The sequence below is a fragment of the Humulus lupulus genome, chromosome X, assembly GCF_963169125.1.
Source record: "Humulus lupulus chromosome X, drHumLupu1.1, whole genome shotgun sequence".
Taxonomy (NCBI): Eukaryota; Viridiplantae; Streptophyta; class Magnoliopsida; order Rosales; family Cannabaceae; genus Humulus; species Humulus lupulus.
In genome coordinates, this window is record NC_084802.1 from 61,464,546 (window position 1) to 61,480,899 (window position 16,354).

The 16,354-nt window shown below is 42.8% G+C and overlaps 1 non-coding gene across 1 annotated transcript; it reads right to left on the reverse strand.

The window, feature by feature from the left end:
• Nucleotides 1-15,472: 15,472 nt before the first annotated feature.
• On the reverse strand, nt 15,473-15,579 carry LOC133807895 (small nucleolar RNA R71). The gene has a single exon (XR_009879781.1). It is a non-coding gene; the product is annotated as a small nucleolar RNA R71 (small nucleolar RNA).
• Between the last annotated feature and the right edge of the window lie 775 nt (nt 15,580-16,354).

The window sequence follows — 16,354 nt, forward strand, 5'->3', positions numbered from 1 at the left end:
CGACAGTTGCAAATGACTCGGGTTGAATTTGTTACTGAGTTACATAGATGGTAACTTCTTAGAACCAACTCCATCCCTGAAGTAACTGGTTGTCCAAGACAACGCCAAACACATCGCCGCTTGGCATAGGCAAGCACCTCTCATCGGCATAAGCAAAGCACACCTCTAGAACACCGCTGGTCGATATAGGCAAAGCACACCTTTAACACACCTCTGGTCGATATAGGAAAATCACTCCACTAGCACACCTCTGGTTGACATGGAACACTACTGGTTGGGCATGGCACATCTCTGGTCGGGCATGACACATTACACCACTGACCAGCTAAATTTATTTCCTAACCAACAATATCACAACTCCGCAGGTCAACATCCAACCTTCACATTTCTTTAATCAACACATTTATTGACTATTAATGTATGGCCACTTGTCCCATTCGACTGCCACATCATTGAACAAAATTTTGGGGATAACATTTGCCTCCCATGTTTATTATATGATTTTCTCATATGATAAACTCTTTCTCTAGCTGATAGTTATTCACGTCGTCCAAAAGCTTTCACTCAGTCAATATCTTTCACTTTTGAAGTAAACCGACGATTGATCTTTCTTGTCCATGAAAAATGGTAGTCATCAGTTTCCCATTTCCAATGCTCTTTTGGGTTCATGGGTTTGTATGAACTTTGAAGTTTTCCTGAAACTTTTTGAAACCCTTGAAGTTCTCTTCTTGATCTTATTTGCACAGTCCAAGATTAAGAAAATATGTTTATACATCACGCTATGGTCCATACCCTTTAGCCCATCAAACTTGTTTCTTTTACCATTCCTAACCGATCAGATTCCTTTTGGCCCTCAGAACCCTGGTGCTCAGAACCCAAATAGCTCCTCGGTAATGCTACTCCTCGGACATGCTAGCCTTTTGACATGCTCCCAGCTCATTAGACGCACGACTACTCGGCATGCAGCTCCTCGGATGCACCACTCCTCCAGCCGCTCGGTCACGAATCTCCTCGGATGGCCAATCTAGTAGTTCCTCGGATGCACGAATATGCTGATTTCCCAGCCGCTCAGACATGAAGCTCCTCGGATGGCCAGCTATTCGGACAGCAGCCCTCGGCGTGCCTGGATCCTCGGATGTGCACCCCCCTCGGAGTGCCCCTCGATCCGCTTGGACAAACGGAGCTCCTCGGATGTGTACCAGCTCCTCAAATTCCCAGCCAGCAGCTCCTCGGACGCACGGCACATCAGCTTGGGCAAGCGGCGCAGCCCCTTAAGCACACGGCATAACCTAAGCCTTATCCCACCACTCAGCACTTAAACACCTTGCTTGAATCTCTCAAAATTGTTATTAATTGCCAAAAAATGTCTTTATCTGGGGTAAGTTGATGTCTCTTCTCAAAGAAATTTTTTCACTGTGTAGTGAATATTTTTGCTTTGCACTCATTTTCTGTTTGGTTTACTCTAAGGAATCATCATCGTTAGTCATGCTCAACGCCGAGAAATCGACTTTAAGGAGCTGGTCAATTGGTGGAAGCCCAGGCAAAGATTGAAAGTCTGACTAAGTCTGAGAAAGATCTCCAAGAAAAGACCGAACAGGCTAAGAAAATAATTGCTGACTAAGATAGATTGTTGAAGGAGTTGGTTGATTAGAACAACAAGCAAGTCCAAGCCAATAATACATTGTCTGACCAGCTCAAGAAGAAGGCTCAAGAGAATGTAGAGCTGAAACAGGAGAAGGAAACTGATCTGGCTCGTTATGAAGAAATCTGCTTCAACCGCTTCTATCAGATTGGGAAGTTCAATAAGCCTCTCAATCTCGAATTTCTCTCTGAAGAATCCAAGGTCGAAGAACTCGCCAAATGCGAAGCCAAGGCCGCAGAGGAGGCAGCTCTTCCAGCTGACATCGTGCTTGCCTCTCCTCCTCTATCACTTCGACCAGAAGAGGTCCTGGATATCGACGATGGTGTTGACCAGCCAGGGACTAGTTTACCCGACCAGTAGATACTCTTAGCTGACCTGAGAGCTTCCTATCCAACAACAGAGTTTCCTACTCGACCAGTGATACATGCTCAGCTGACCAGGGAAGTTGTATCTGCTCTCCCGACCAGGAAAACTTTGCACCTGACCAGCTAAACTTTGTACTTGGCCAGTAGTTTACTCTTTTTCTTATACTTTTGTGAAGAAAATTGCTGCTTGCAGCTTTGATATTTGTCGTACATCCGAGTTGTTGGCATTTATACTTTACTTTTCTCTTCTAACTTGAAACATTCTAAGTCTTTTTAGACTTAAAACATTATAAGTATTTTGTGAATAGTAAAGTCACTCTGATGTATGCCTTGTATTTTTGCATGAGTACTTAGTTTTCTAACTTAGAAATTCTAGACATTTCATAAGTCCCTACTAAGTATACTTTCTCACACTCTTATTGCTCTAACATTGTATGAGCATAATGTTTATTGTCACATGAATGTCTGCTTCTAACTTGAAATTTTGAAAAATTCCAAGTTACTTAAGCTTTGTCAAACAAATTAGCTTAATGGCCTTTTTTTTACTTCAAAAATTTACCAGTCAGCCTAAAAACAAATATCTTAACTCGTGCTCTTATTGCCTGTGTTAAATTATATACCAGTATACCCCATGTGCCCCCAAGTGATCGAGGGTTGAAAGATCCATGGTCACTTGCTACTTGACCGAATCTGTTCGAGCTGTTAATTACTCATGAAACACATAGAATATATGGAAAATATTCGAGCAGTTAAACACTGCTTGAACGTACCGAGCAATTGAACACTATCTAGTTTTATCGACCAGTTGAACACTGTTCGAAAAATTAACACACATGCATATTTGTAGCAAGAATCGGCCACGCTGCGCGTAGTCTCTTTTATTACTCGTAAATTAAAAATGACAAAACGTGTCTAATAACGAGTCTTGAACAACAAAAATTGTTCAAAAAAATAAAAAATATATGACTAGTTAGCAAATAACCAGCTCATAAAGCAAACTTAAATAACAAGTTAAACAACTTGGAATTAAGCTACCACTCTGAAAGCAGTATTTAGTGATAATATATCCTAAGATGCTCGCCATTCCAGTGGTTCCTGATCAGGCTCCGTTCACCAAATTTGATCCTAGCACTCTCGCTCATGTCGAAGTGTCTGGGCATACCTCACCCTTGCTTTGCTACTATCCTCAACCAAGTGTGTATGTAACGCCCTAATGCCTTAGAGTCGTTACTAAGTAAGTTTAAAATGTGCAATTAACTCGCTAATCGAGGTTTTAGGACAAAAGTGTAGTTAAATCATAATCAGAGTCATAAATTAGAAAATAAACCTTTCATTGAAAATTATAAAGCGTTTAACATTTGGGATCCCAAAAACATTTTTTAGAAATATTTACAACTCAAAAAATAACCAGAGTCGACTAAACGACAAAATTCAAGTTTAGTACAATCATTTCCCAAAAACACCCCTGGCCGTGGCAGCCAGGCAGACCAAACATGTACGCGCTGCTCGTCACACTCACCATACTCAAGGTTGATCGACTTTCCCCTTGCCTTTACCTGCACCATAGAGCACCCGTGAGCCGAAGCCCATCAAGAAAACCCTCACAAGCAGATAATATAAATATGCATGTCAAACACTTAACATATAAATGTGCCATCATCAAGCTATACACGTATGGCCATGCCGTCCCAGGCACTTTACCAGGCCCTGGGTTCGCGGTCTATACCATAAGGATATCCTAGGTATCCCTTGGGGTCTCGCCTTGGCAACTCGCACTCCGTGTGCTAAACGCTGCTCCCGGCCCCTTGCCGTTCTCGGCCTTCGCCGTTCTCGGCCATCGTTGTTCGATCATTTATGTACACACATAGTATAACTAAATAGATATTTAAACGCGTATAAATTCAATCAAAGGGCCACGTCCTGCAACACAGTCATATAGGGCCGAGCCCTGCAACCCAATCATATAGGGTCGAGCCCTGCAACACAAGCTCTATGGGAACAATAGTTTTCTTGCCTATGTCCCGAGCCTTCCAAGCACCGATGTCTCAAGCACAGTCCCCTAATCCGAGCCTTGCTAAAATCCTAGTCACAACGCATTAAGAATATACATCCATCAAACTCTAATCCATTAAATAACTTTGAGTCTTAATTCTAATCTCTTGTACATTGAATTCTATCAATCCGAGTGATAAAAACCATCTCGTGCCTTAACTATTGAATTCCCGAGCCTAGAACCTCTTCAAAACCAAAAACTGCACTAAGCACCGCGACCCTAGGGACTCATGCCGCGACCCCCAGCTCAACCCAAGGCCCTGCCTCAAAATAGCCCACACGCGTCGCGGCCCTTCCAAAAGGGCGCCGCGCTGCGCCTTCAATTCCAGGCGCCCCAAGTTCTAAGGGGTCGCGGCTCAGCAAGAACAGCGCCGCGGCCCGACCCCTCGAGCCCAAGAAAACTCACCACTTTCACCTCAAAAGCCAGTCCAATTATCCCCAAAATCAAGCCAACAATCCAAACTAATTATCACAGAGGTTATACTATAGATTTAGCAGCAAAACCTAACCAGAATTCTAGTTCAAAGCCCCATCAAACTCAAAGTTGAATCTTAATCTCTCCAACATGCAAAACTCTAACATACCAGCAGAAATTCCAAACACAATCCTTATAATTTAAAACTTACCCTTTGCTGAATTGAGTCTCTAAGTTGATCTCCTAAGCCCCAAGCTCCTAGCCTCCAAAGCTCTAGCTTGATTCCTAGCTTCCAATTGGTTTTCACAAGTAGAACCTCCAAGATGTCTCTAAGCTTCCAAGAGAAGAAGGGAAACAGAATAAGAGAGAGGGTGTGGGTCAGTTTAGAGAGTTCCAAATGGTTATGTGGTTCGTTTTATGTAACTTAAGTCTATACGGTTACCTCAAGGCTCTGGGTACCAAAAACGTCCCCGAGGGAAAAATGGTAAATTTCTCCAATATTCCCTCCTAGGCTTCTAACCTCAAATATATCTCCGAATATTTATTTTCGTAACCCGATAACCTCGAAAATGAATAACACCCGAGATACCCCTCGACTCGCCCCGAGTCAGATTTTCGACCCCGTTGTGACTTTCTAGCTAATCGCTCCCTAGGACTGTCTCGGATCGTGCAACATAGATATATAACAAGTATATCACAATTATCATGTTTATACCATCAACGGGCTAAAATTACAATCATGCCACTAATAACTAGACGGGGCCCACATGCATATTTAATTCACCTAAACATGCATCACTAATCACATATTCACACAAATCCACATATTAACACAATAATTCACATATTGCCCTCCAGGCACGCTAATCAAGGCCCTAAGCCTTATTAGCATATTTGGGTCGTTACAACTATCCCCTCCTTACAGAAATTTCATCCTCGAAATTACCTGAATAACTCGGGATACCGTTCCCGCATCTCTGTTTCTAGTTCCCATGTCGCCTCTTCGACTTTGATGTTCCTCCACAGCACTTTAACCAAAGCGATGATCTTTCTCCACAAGACTTTGTCCTTCCGGTCGAGAATCTGAACTGGTTTCTCCTCATAAGACAAATCCTTATCCAGCTCCAAATTCTCATAACTCAAAACATGCGTCGAATCAGACACATACTTCTGAAGCATGGACACATGAAACACATCGTGAACCCCTGATAAGGCTGGAGGCATCGCCAATCTGTAAGCTACCTCTCCAACCCATTCCAGAATCTCAAAGGGGCCAACAAACCTAGGGCTCAGCTTGCCCCGAACACCAAACCGTTTCACTCCCCTCAAAGGTGAAATCCTAAGGAACACATGGTCACTAACCTGAAATTCTACCCTCCTGCGTTTCAGGTCTGAATAACTCTTCTGGCGACTCTGGGAGGCGAGCATTCAAGCTCTAATCTTCTCAACTGCCTCATTGGTCCTCTGAACATCTCAGGACCCAAGTACCTCCTCTCACCGGTCTCATCACAATGGATAGGTGATCTGCACTTTCTCCCATAAAGCATCTCATACAGAGCCACTCCGATAGTCTCCTGATAGCTGTTGTTGTACGAGAACTCAATCAAAGGAAGATACTTACTCCTAGATCCCCCAAAATCTAGCACACAGGCTCGTAGCATGTCCTCCAATATTTGAATTGTCCTCTCAGTCTAACCATCTGTCTGAGGATGATAAGCGATGCTAAACCATAACTGCGTGCCCATAGCCTTATGCAGGCTTTCCCAGAATTCGGAAGTGAAGGTGGGGTCCCTATCAGATACTATCACCTCGGAGCCCCATGTAGTCGAACATTCTCCTTCACATATAGCTCAGCATACTGCTCCACAATATAAGTCATCCTGACTAGTAAAAAGTGGGCAGACTTGGTGTACCCATCCACAATCACCCACACCAAATCAGGTTGTCCCACGGTCTTCGGCAACCCAACCACGAAGTCCATGGCGACATCTTCCCACTTCCACTCCAAAATCCCTAGAGGCTACAGCAACCCTACTGGCCTCTGATGTTCAGCCTTGACCTGCTGACAGGTTAAGCACTTGGCCACATAATTCACCACATCCCTCTTCATACCTGACCACCAATACAAAGCTCTCAGATCATGGTACATCTTCGTCGTACCCGGATGTAAGGAATAGGGAGTGGTATGCAGTTCATCTAAAATCTCACGCCGAATATCTGAATCCACCAGAACATAGATCCGACCCTTATACTTCAGTAACCCCATCTCTGAGATAGAAAAGTCCTTAGCTGCTCCGATTAAGATGTTCTCCCTGTAACCCCTCAACTAGGAATCATTACCATGTGCCTCCTTGATCCTCTCAAGGAGCGTATACTGAAGAGTGATGGTGGCTAACCGACCAACCACCAGCTCAATACCCGCTCTAGTCATCTCCTCTGCTAGCTTATTGGATATCTGCCTCGAACTGAACAGCTGTCTTGGGCCTTTCCAGCTCAATGCATCGGCAACCACATTAGCCTTCCCAATATGGTATAAGATATCACAATCGTAATCCTTAACCAACTCCAACCACTGTCTCTGGCGCACATTCAGATCCTTTTGAGTAAAGAAGTACATTAAACTCTTATGGTCGGTGTATATCTCGCACTTCTCACCATATAGATAATGTCTCCAGATCTTAAGTGTGAACACCACCGCTGCTAACTCTAGATCATGCGTGGGATATCTCTGCTCATACTCTTTTAACTGTCTCGATGCATAGGCTATCACCTTTCTAGCTTGCATCAACACACACCCCAAACCCTGTCTGGAAGCATCACAATAAACCACGAACTTCTCATTGTCCGTCGGCAGACTCAACACTGGTGCGGTGATCAGTCGCCACTTCAACTCTTTGAAACTATTCTCACATCTGTCTGTCCAAACATACTTTATCTTCTTCTTTGTCAATTTTTTCAATGGTGTAGCTATCCTGGAGAACCCCTCAACAAACCGCCGATAATACCCTGCCAATCCCAGAAAACTCCTCACTTCAGAAACACTGCTCGGTCTAGGCCAATCCCTCACTTCCTCAATCTTGCTTAGGTCAACCAGAATCCCCTCCTTACTGACAATATGGCCCAGAAATGTAACTTGCGGTAACCAGAACTTGCACTTACGGAACTTAGCATATAACCTATGCTCCCTCAGCCGCTGCAAAACCAGACGTGGATGCTACTCATGCTCCGTCTCTGACTGAGAGTATACCAGAATGTCATCGATGAACACAATCACAAACTTATCCAGATAATCCTTAAAGACCTTGTTCATCATGTCCATAAAAGCTGCTGGGTCATTGGTTAATCCAAAGGACATAACCAGGAATTCATAGTGTCCATACCTCGTGCAGAAAACGGTCTTTGGTATGTCCTCCTCTTTTATCCTTAACTGATGATAACCTGATCGGAGATCTATCTTAGAAAACACTGCCTTTCCCTGCAGCTGGTCAAACAAATCATCAATCCTAGGCAATGGGTACTTATTCTTAATGGTCAACTTGTTTAGCTCCCTGTAGTCAATACACATCCTAAGAGATCCATCCTTTTTCTTGGCAAACAACACTGAAGCACCCCATGCCGAGAAACTCAGTCTAATGAACCCCAAATCCAGTAACTCCTGCAGTTGAATTTTCAACTCCTTCAACTATGCTGGAGCCATTCAGTAAGGTGTCCTAGATATTGGCTCCGCTCCTGTTACCAACTCTATAAAAAAGTCAATCTCCCTCTGTGGCGGTAGCCCTGGCAGATCTGCTGAAAATAAATCTGGAAACTCACATACCAATCTGGTATCCCCCGGTCCAACCGACACAACCTTAGAGGTATCCACAACACTCGCTAGGAATCCTATGCAACCTTCCTGCATCAGGTCCCTAGCCTTCAATGCTGAAATCATAGGTACCTGTGGTCCACCAGCTGTTCCTATAAATACAAAGGGTACCTCCCCTTCTGGTTCAAAAGTCACCATCCTACGCTTGCAGTTTATTGTCGCTCCATACTTTGATAACCAATCCATTCCTAGGATCACATCGAAGTCATCCATCGCAAGCTCAATCATATCAGCAAACAATTCCCTACCATCTACCTCTACTGGTAAAGCTCTAATCCACCTCCTAGAGACTACCAGTTCCCTAGTTGGCAACAAAGTCTGAAAATCCTAGCATACAAAACACTAGGTCTACACAACTGATCTATCACTCTAGCAGACACAAACGAATGGGTAGCTCTTGAATCAAACAATGCAGTATAAGAAGAACCAGCACTAAAGATCTGACCTGTCACAACTGAGGGGCTAGCCTCTACCTCCGTCTGAGTCAAAGTGAACACCCTGGCAGGAGCAAGACCATCGCCCTACTTTGGCGCCTCCTTCCTGGCTTGTGGGCAGTCCTTCTTTAAGTGATTGGCACTCCCACAGATAAAGCAGGCCCTAATCCTGCACTCACCCTGATGTCGTTGTCTGCACCGAGGACACACTGGGAAACTCCTCCAGCTGTCACTTCCGCCCTAATGGCCACTAAGACCACCCCGTGCCCTCCTATCTGAACTGGGAGGAACAATGGAATCTGGGGCCTGCCTCTTCTGCTCACTAGAGCCACTACCCCAACTGGATCCAATAAAAGGAGGCACTGTCCTCCTATCATCGCGCCTAACAGCGCTCTCTCTCCAAATCTGGTCCTCGGCCCCCTCAGCTGTAAGGGCCTTGTCTATAACCTCAGCGTAGGTAGTAGTCTCTAGATCCAAGGTGATCTTCACATCACGGGCGATCATAACATTTAATCCCCGTACGAATCTGTCTCTTCTTGCTGCATCTGTCGGCACTAAATCTAGCGCAAACTTCGCCAATCGGTCAAATTTCAGAGCATACTCTGTCACGATCAACCGTTTTTGAGTCAGGTTGATCAACTCATCAACCTTTGCAGCTCGGACTACAACACTATAATATTTCTCATTAAAGATGTTTATAAATTCTCCCCAGGTCATAAGGGTCACATCTCTCCTCTGAACTATCACATCCCACTAGATGCGGGCATCCTCTCTGAACATGTAGCTTGCACAGGCTACCCTCTCACTTCCCTCAACCCTCATAAAATCAAGAATAGAAGAGATCATATTCATCCACTGCTCTGTCCGCAGTGGGTCTAGTCCACCCTCAAAGGTCGGAGGATGTTGTTTCCTGAATCTCTCATATAAGGGTTCCCACCTATTTTCCACAACAGGTTGAACCGGCACTGGCGCCACAACCTGCTGGACTGGTAACCCAGTGACCTGTGGAAGGGCCTGTTGCCTCAACTGTCGAAGCTCTTCTTCTGTTCGTTGCAGCCTTGCTTCCATTTCAGCAAACATCTATTGCCAATTCTGTGGGGCAGGTAGAGGGTCCTGACCCTAGTTATCATCCTCGGCCCGACTGTCGTGGAGTCTAGATGATTGACGAGGCATCTCAACAAATATGCCTGCAATCAAAGATGCCGCTCATCATGCATGACAAAAACATCCAAAACCACCTCCCAATCACATAAGTCAACCATGAGCAACAATCCACATAACACACAGATAACATATCACACACAACGGGCCTTGCACTGACATCATGCATACATTAAATCATTCATCATGCACTATATGGAAGAAGCGGGCAAACAGGGCATTTATACACATAATCAGACATACAATTCAATTATTACCAACCAACCCTGAGTTGAGCTTGCCACTGATAGCGGACGTACATGTTCGGTCATTCTCTAGAACCATAAACCTTGGCTCGCTCTGATACCAAGTTGTAATGCCCTACTGCCTTAGAGTCGTTACTAAGTGAGTTTAAAATGTGCAATTAACTCGCTAATCAAGGTTTTAGGACAAAAGTGTAGTTAAATCATAATCAAAGTCATAAATTAGAAAATAAACCTTTCATTGAAAATTATAAAGTGTTTTACATTTGGGATCCCAAAAACATTGTTTATAAATATTTACAACTCAAAATATAACCAGAGTCGACGAAACGAAAAAATTTAAGTTTAGTACAATCATCTCCCAAAAACACCACTGGCCATGGCAGCCAGGCAGACCAGACATGTACGCGCCGCTCGTCACGCTCACCATACTCAAGGTTGATCGACTTTCCTCTTGCCTTTACCTGCACCATAGAGCACCCGTGAGTCAAAGCCCAACAAGAAAACCCTCACAAGCAGATAATATATATATATGCATGTCAAACACTTAACATATAAACGTGCCATCACCAGGCTATACACGTACGGCCATGCCATCCCAGGTGCTTTACCAGGCCCTGGGTTCGCGGTCTATACCGTAAGGATATCCCAGGTATCCCTTGGGGTCTCGCCCTGGCAACTCGCACTCCGCGTGCTAAACGCTGCTCCCGTCCCCTTGCCGTTCTCGGCCTTCGCCGTTCCTGGCCATCGCTATTCCATCATTTATGTACACACATAGTATAACTAAACATATATTTAAACGCGTACAAATTCAATCAAAGGGCCACGCCCTGCAACACAGTCATATAGGGCCGAACCTTGCAACACAAGCTCAACGGGAACAGTAGTTTTCCAAGCACCGATGTCTCGAGCACAGTCCCCTAATCCGAGCCTCGCTGAAATCCTAGTCACAACGCATTAACAATATACATCCATCAAGCTCTAATCCATTAAATAACTTCGAGTCTTAATTCTAATCTCTATGACATTGTATTCTATCAATCCGGGTGATAAGATCCATCCCGAGCCTTAACTATTGAATTCCCGAGCCTAGAACCTCTTAAAAACCCAAAAATGCACTAAGCGCCGCGGCCCTAGGGACTCATGTTGCGGCCCCCAGCTCAACCCGAGGCCTTGCCTCAAAATAGCCCACACGTGCCGCGGCCCTTTCTGAAGGGCGCCGAGGCACGCCTTCAATTCCAGGCGCCCCAAGTTCTAAGGGGTCGCGGCTCAGCAAGAACAATGTCGCGGCCCGACCCCTCAAGCCCAGGAAAACTCACCATTTTCACCTCAAAAACCAGTCCAATTATCCCCAAAATCAAGCCAACAATCCAAACTAATTATCACAGAGGTTATACAATAGATTCAGCAACAAAACCTAACCATAATTCTAGTTCAAAGCCCCATCAAACTCAAAGTTGAATCTTCATCTCTCCAACATGCAAAACTCTAACATACCAGCAGAAATTCCAAACACAATCCTTATAATTTAAAACTTACCCTTTGCTGAATTGAGTCTCTGAGTTGATCTCCTAAGCCCCAAGCTCCTAGCCTCCAAAGCTCTAGCTTGATTCCTAGCTTCCAATTGGTTTTCACAAGTAGAACCTCCAAGATGTCTCTAAGCTTCCAAGAGAAGAAGGGAAACAGAGTGAGGGAGAGGGCGTGGGTCGGTTTAGAGAGTTCCAAATGGTTCTGTGGTTTGTTTTATGTAACTTAAGTCTATACGGTTACCTCAAGGCTCGAGGTACCAAAAACGTCCCTGAGGGCAAAATGGTAAATTTCCCCAATATTCCCTCCTAGGTATTCTAACCTAAAATATATCTCTGAATATTTATTTCCGTAACTCGATAACCCCAAAAATGACTAACACCTGAGATACCCCTCGACTCGCCCCAAGTCGGATTTTCGACCCCGTTGTGACTTTCTAGCTAACCGCTCCCTAGGACTGTCTCGGATCGTGCAACACAAATATATCACAAGTATATCACAATTATCATGTTTATACCCTCAACGGGCTAAAATTACAATCATGCCCCTAATAACCAGACGGGGCCCACATGCATATTTAATTCACCTAAACATGCATCACTAATCACATATTCACACAAATCCACATATTAAACAATAATTCACATATTTCCCTCCAAGCACGCTAATCAAGGCCCTAAGCCTTATTAGCATATTTGGGTCGTTACATCAGACCTCCACATATAGTGTCTAAGGTAAAGTCCACAGGCCCGGGTTGCAAGGGTGGAGATCTCTGTCGTTTGAACTCAGGATTGTTGCTGCCTCCTTCTCCTTGAGGTGTCTCTGCCCGGTACTTTTTCAACTTGCCCGACCGGAGAAGAAATTTTATCTCGTCCTTGAGGTGATTGCATTCATTTGTGTCGTGACCATAATCTCCATGGAAACGACAAAACTTATTCATGTCTCTCTTACTCATCTCTTTCATGATGGGTGGATGTTTCTTGTAGGGAACCTCTTCATGACTAGCAAGATATATTTCCGCCCGGCTGGCCGAGAGAGTGGTGTAATTAGTGAACTGAGGCTAATACTTGGTTGACTTTTCGTTTGAACTCGATTTAGCCTTCTTTTCTTCATGGCAGTCATACCCGTTATTCCCACGTTTCTTTCCACCATTCTGATTGTTTCCACCATTCTGATCGTTTCCACCATTCTTAGGAGGGTCAGCTAATCCACCCGGATTATTTATGCCATTCTCCTCTTTCTGGATTGCATCATCCAATTTCATATACTTGTCCGCTCGGTCAAGAAATTGTTGAAGTGTTGAAATTTGATTTCTATGTATACTATCCCACAAAGGGCTCTAGTAAGTTATTCCAAAGGATATGGCAACAATCTTCCCCTCGTCTCCTACAGCAGTTGCTCTGTTGGCCTCTCTCATGAATCTCTGTATATAATTCTTTAGAGATTCATGCTTTCCTTGTTTGATATCTGCCAAGTGGTTGGCATAAACTGGTGGAGCCTGAGCAGCAATGTATTGTCTACAAAACTCATTCCTGAATGTTTCCCAAGAGGTAATGGAATTCGGCTTAAACATCCAATACCACTCCTGGGCAGTATCTGACAATGTAGTTGGGAAAACTCTACAACAATAATCATCACTTACTAATAACTCTTGAATAAAGAGTTACTTCATGTGCTTTTGAACTTATAATTGTGGAAAAATCGTGGGTGATGTTAGTTTATTTTTAGCTTTTGTAGCTAACTTTGGTGCTTTTATTATCTTAATTAAGTTTAATTATTTTTGTAGTTTTTAATAGTTAATGGGTTAAAGGTAGTAGTTTCATGGATAAATATTTGCACAAAGAATGAACTAACAAGTGAAACTATCTAAATTGAATTTTTGATGGCTAAATTATCAGGTTTTGCTGAAGCATTTTGATCAGACAGTTTTTGGGCACATAGAACACGTGGCAAGTCAATGGGTGAGCTGGAATATTGGCTGAGGTGGTAAGTACAGTAAGCATCAGTCAACATTTGGGAGAAAATGACAAAAGAAAAGAGGAACTCACATTTTTTTAGAAGAAAGGGGCAATATTGTACTTTTGGGGCTAAAGGAGGAAACCTAGACATACTTAGAGAAGCATCAGCCAAAAGAAAAAGAAAGCAGCCATTTTGGGAAAGAAAAATAAGAAGAAGAAACAAGGAGAACCAAAAATCAACAAGAAGAAGGAGAAGGAAGAAGCTAGCTCAAGCATCATTTTGGATTTGTTCTTCTTTCTATTTCTAAACTCCATTTTTACATTTTCTTAGTGATTGCTGAATCTGAATATTATGGGCTGTTTTGATTGTGGATTAATTTTTATGAACTCAGCCATGAACTAATTTTTAGGTGGCTTGAATTGTTGATGAACCCTATGTTATAGTCTATCAATTTCTTGCACTTTATTTTAGTAAAATCTGCTTTGTTCATTCAAGTGTGGTTATATTAATTTCTTGTTGTTGTTTGGTCAGCAATGGCAAGTTATTTAATTATGTTTAATGCTAGAAAGATTAAATATAATGGGAATAACTTGGATGACATAAGTCATAATCTAGGTTAAGTTATGTTAGTAAGTAACATAGGGTAATGTTATTTGCCTTGTGTAACCTTTGAGAATTAAACTTTGATTTGCATTCTTAAATCTGATTTTGCATAGGAATATGTTTAATTAGGTAGAAGAATTAATGTCATAAAATTTGAGAAAGTTTTATGAGTGTTTAAATGAATTCTTGTTAACCTGCGAGTTTTGCTAGAATATTGCTGCCGCAATATGTCTACAATTTGTTCAGGGTGATTAATATAGGGGAATTCAATAATTCAAGTCCATTTTGTAATCCATATATTTCTTTCAATTTTCTTAACCAGTTCAGTTTTTAATTTCAGTATTTCCATTTTTTTAATATTTTGTTTAGCCTAAAAACAACCCATTAGATTTTTAGTACTTATAAGTTGTCTAGTAATTGTTTTGCTTATTTTTTCTATTTTGCAATCCCTATGGAGATGATTTATTTATCATTGTATTACTTGTGTGACTACGTACATTTGCATATTTAAAATCAAATATTAAATTTATCACAATAAGTTTTTGGCGCTGTTGCCGGGGATTAGAATTAGAAAGTTTTGTAATATCAATTACTTGCTATTTAATTTTCTTTGTTGAGCTGACTTTGTTTGCTTGCTCTTATGTTTTCTCAGGTGATTTACTATATGAATGAGCAAGAAGACATTGAACTAGCTCCTATTGACCCTAAAATTGAAAGAACAATTAGAAGAAGACTAAGGGAACAACAGGCTCAAAATCGCCTTAATATGGCTGAAGAGGTTGAAGGAGTTGAGGGTGCTAATAATGTCACTAACACAATTGCTATGGCTGATGATAGAGAGAGAGCCATAAGGGAGTATGTTGCCCCCATGTTTAATGAGCTCAATCCGGGCATTGTTAGGCCTGAAATTCAAGCACCACAATTCGAGTTAAATTCCGTGATGTTCCAAATGTTGCAAACAGTGGGTCAATTTAGTGGGCTGCCTACTGAGGATCCTCATCTTCATCTTCGTTCATTTTTGGAGGTGAGCGATTCTTTCAAGCTACAAGGAGTGAGTGACGAGGCCCTAAGGTTAAAATTATTCCCTTTCTCTTTGAGGGATCGAGCTAGAGCTTGGCTCAACACCCTACCTCCCGACTCGGTGACTACATGGAATGAGTTGGCTGAAAAATTCTTGATGAAGTACTTCCCTCCGACCAAAAATGCCAAGTTTCGCAATGAAATTATGTCATTTCAGCAGCTGGAAGATTAATCATTCTGTGAAGCTTGAGAGAGATTCAAGGAGTTATTGAGGAAGTGCCCACACCATGAGATCCCGCATTGTATACAAATGGAAACTTTCTACAATGGGCTCAATTCTTCCACTCGTATGGTGTTAGATGATTCAGCTAATGGGGCTTTTCTCTCTAAGTCCTACAATGAAGCCTATGAGATTTTGGAGAGGATAGCTAGCAACAATTATCAATGGTCCAATGTTAGAGCCTCAACAAGTCAAAAAGTGGCTAGTATACTTGAAGTGGATGCATTGATAGCTTTGACCGCTCAAGTTTCTTCAATGACTAACCTTCTCAAGAACATGAGTTTGGGGGGAATGGTACAACTAGCTGCTATGGGACAAGTTGTCGATGTATCTTGTGTTTATTGTGGAGATGGACACGCATTTGAGAGTTGTCCTTTGAATCCCACTTCAGTTTGTTATGTGGGGAATCAAAATGCCAACCGAAATAACCCATATTCGAACTATTACAATCTAGCGTGGAGGCAGCATCCAAACTTCTCATTGGGGGGGGGGGGGGGGGGGGGGAAGGAGCTAGTTCAAGCGAAGCACCAATGCAAAACAAGCCTACATATCCACCGGGGTTTTCTCAACAACAACCAAGAGCTCAACCACCTCATCCTCAAATGTCTCAATCAAGCTCTTTGGAGAGTTTAATGAAAGAATATATGGCCAAGAATGATGCTGTGATTCAGAGCCAAGCGGCATCCTTGAGGAACCTAGAGATTCAATTGGGGCAGCTAGCTAATGAGCTAAGGAATAGACCACAAGGCACTTTGCCTAGTGATACTGAAAACCCAAGGAAAGATGGTA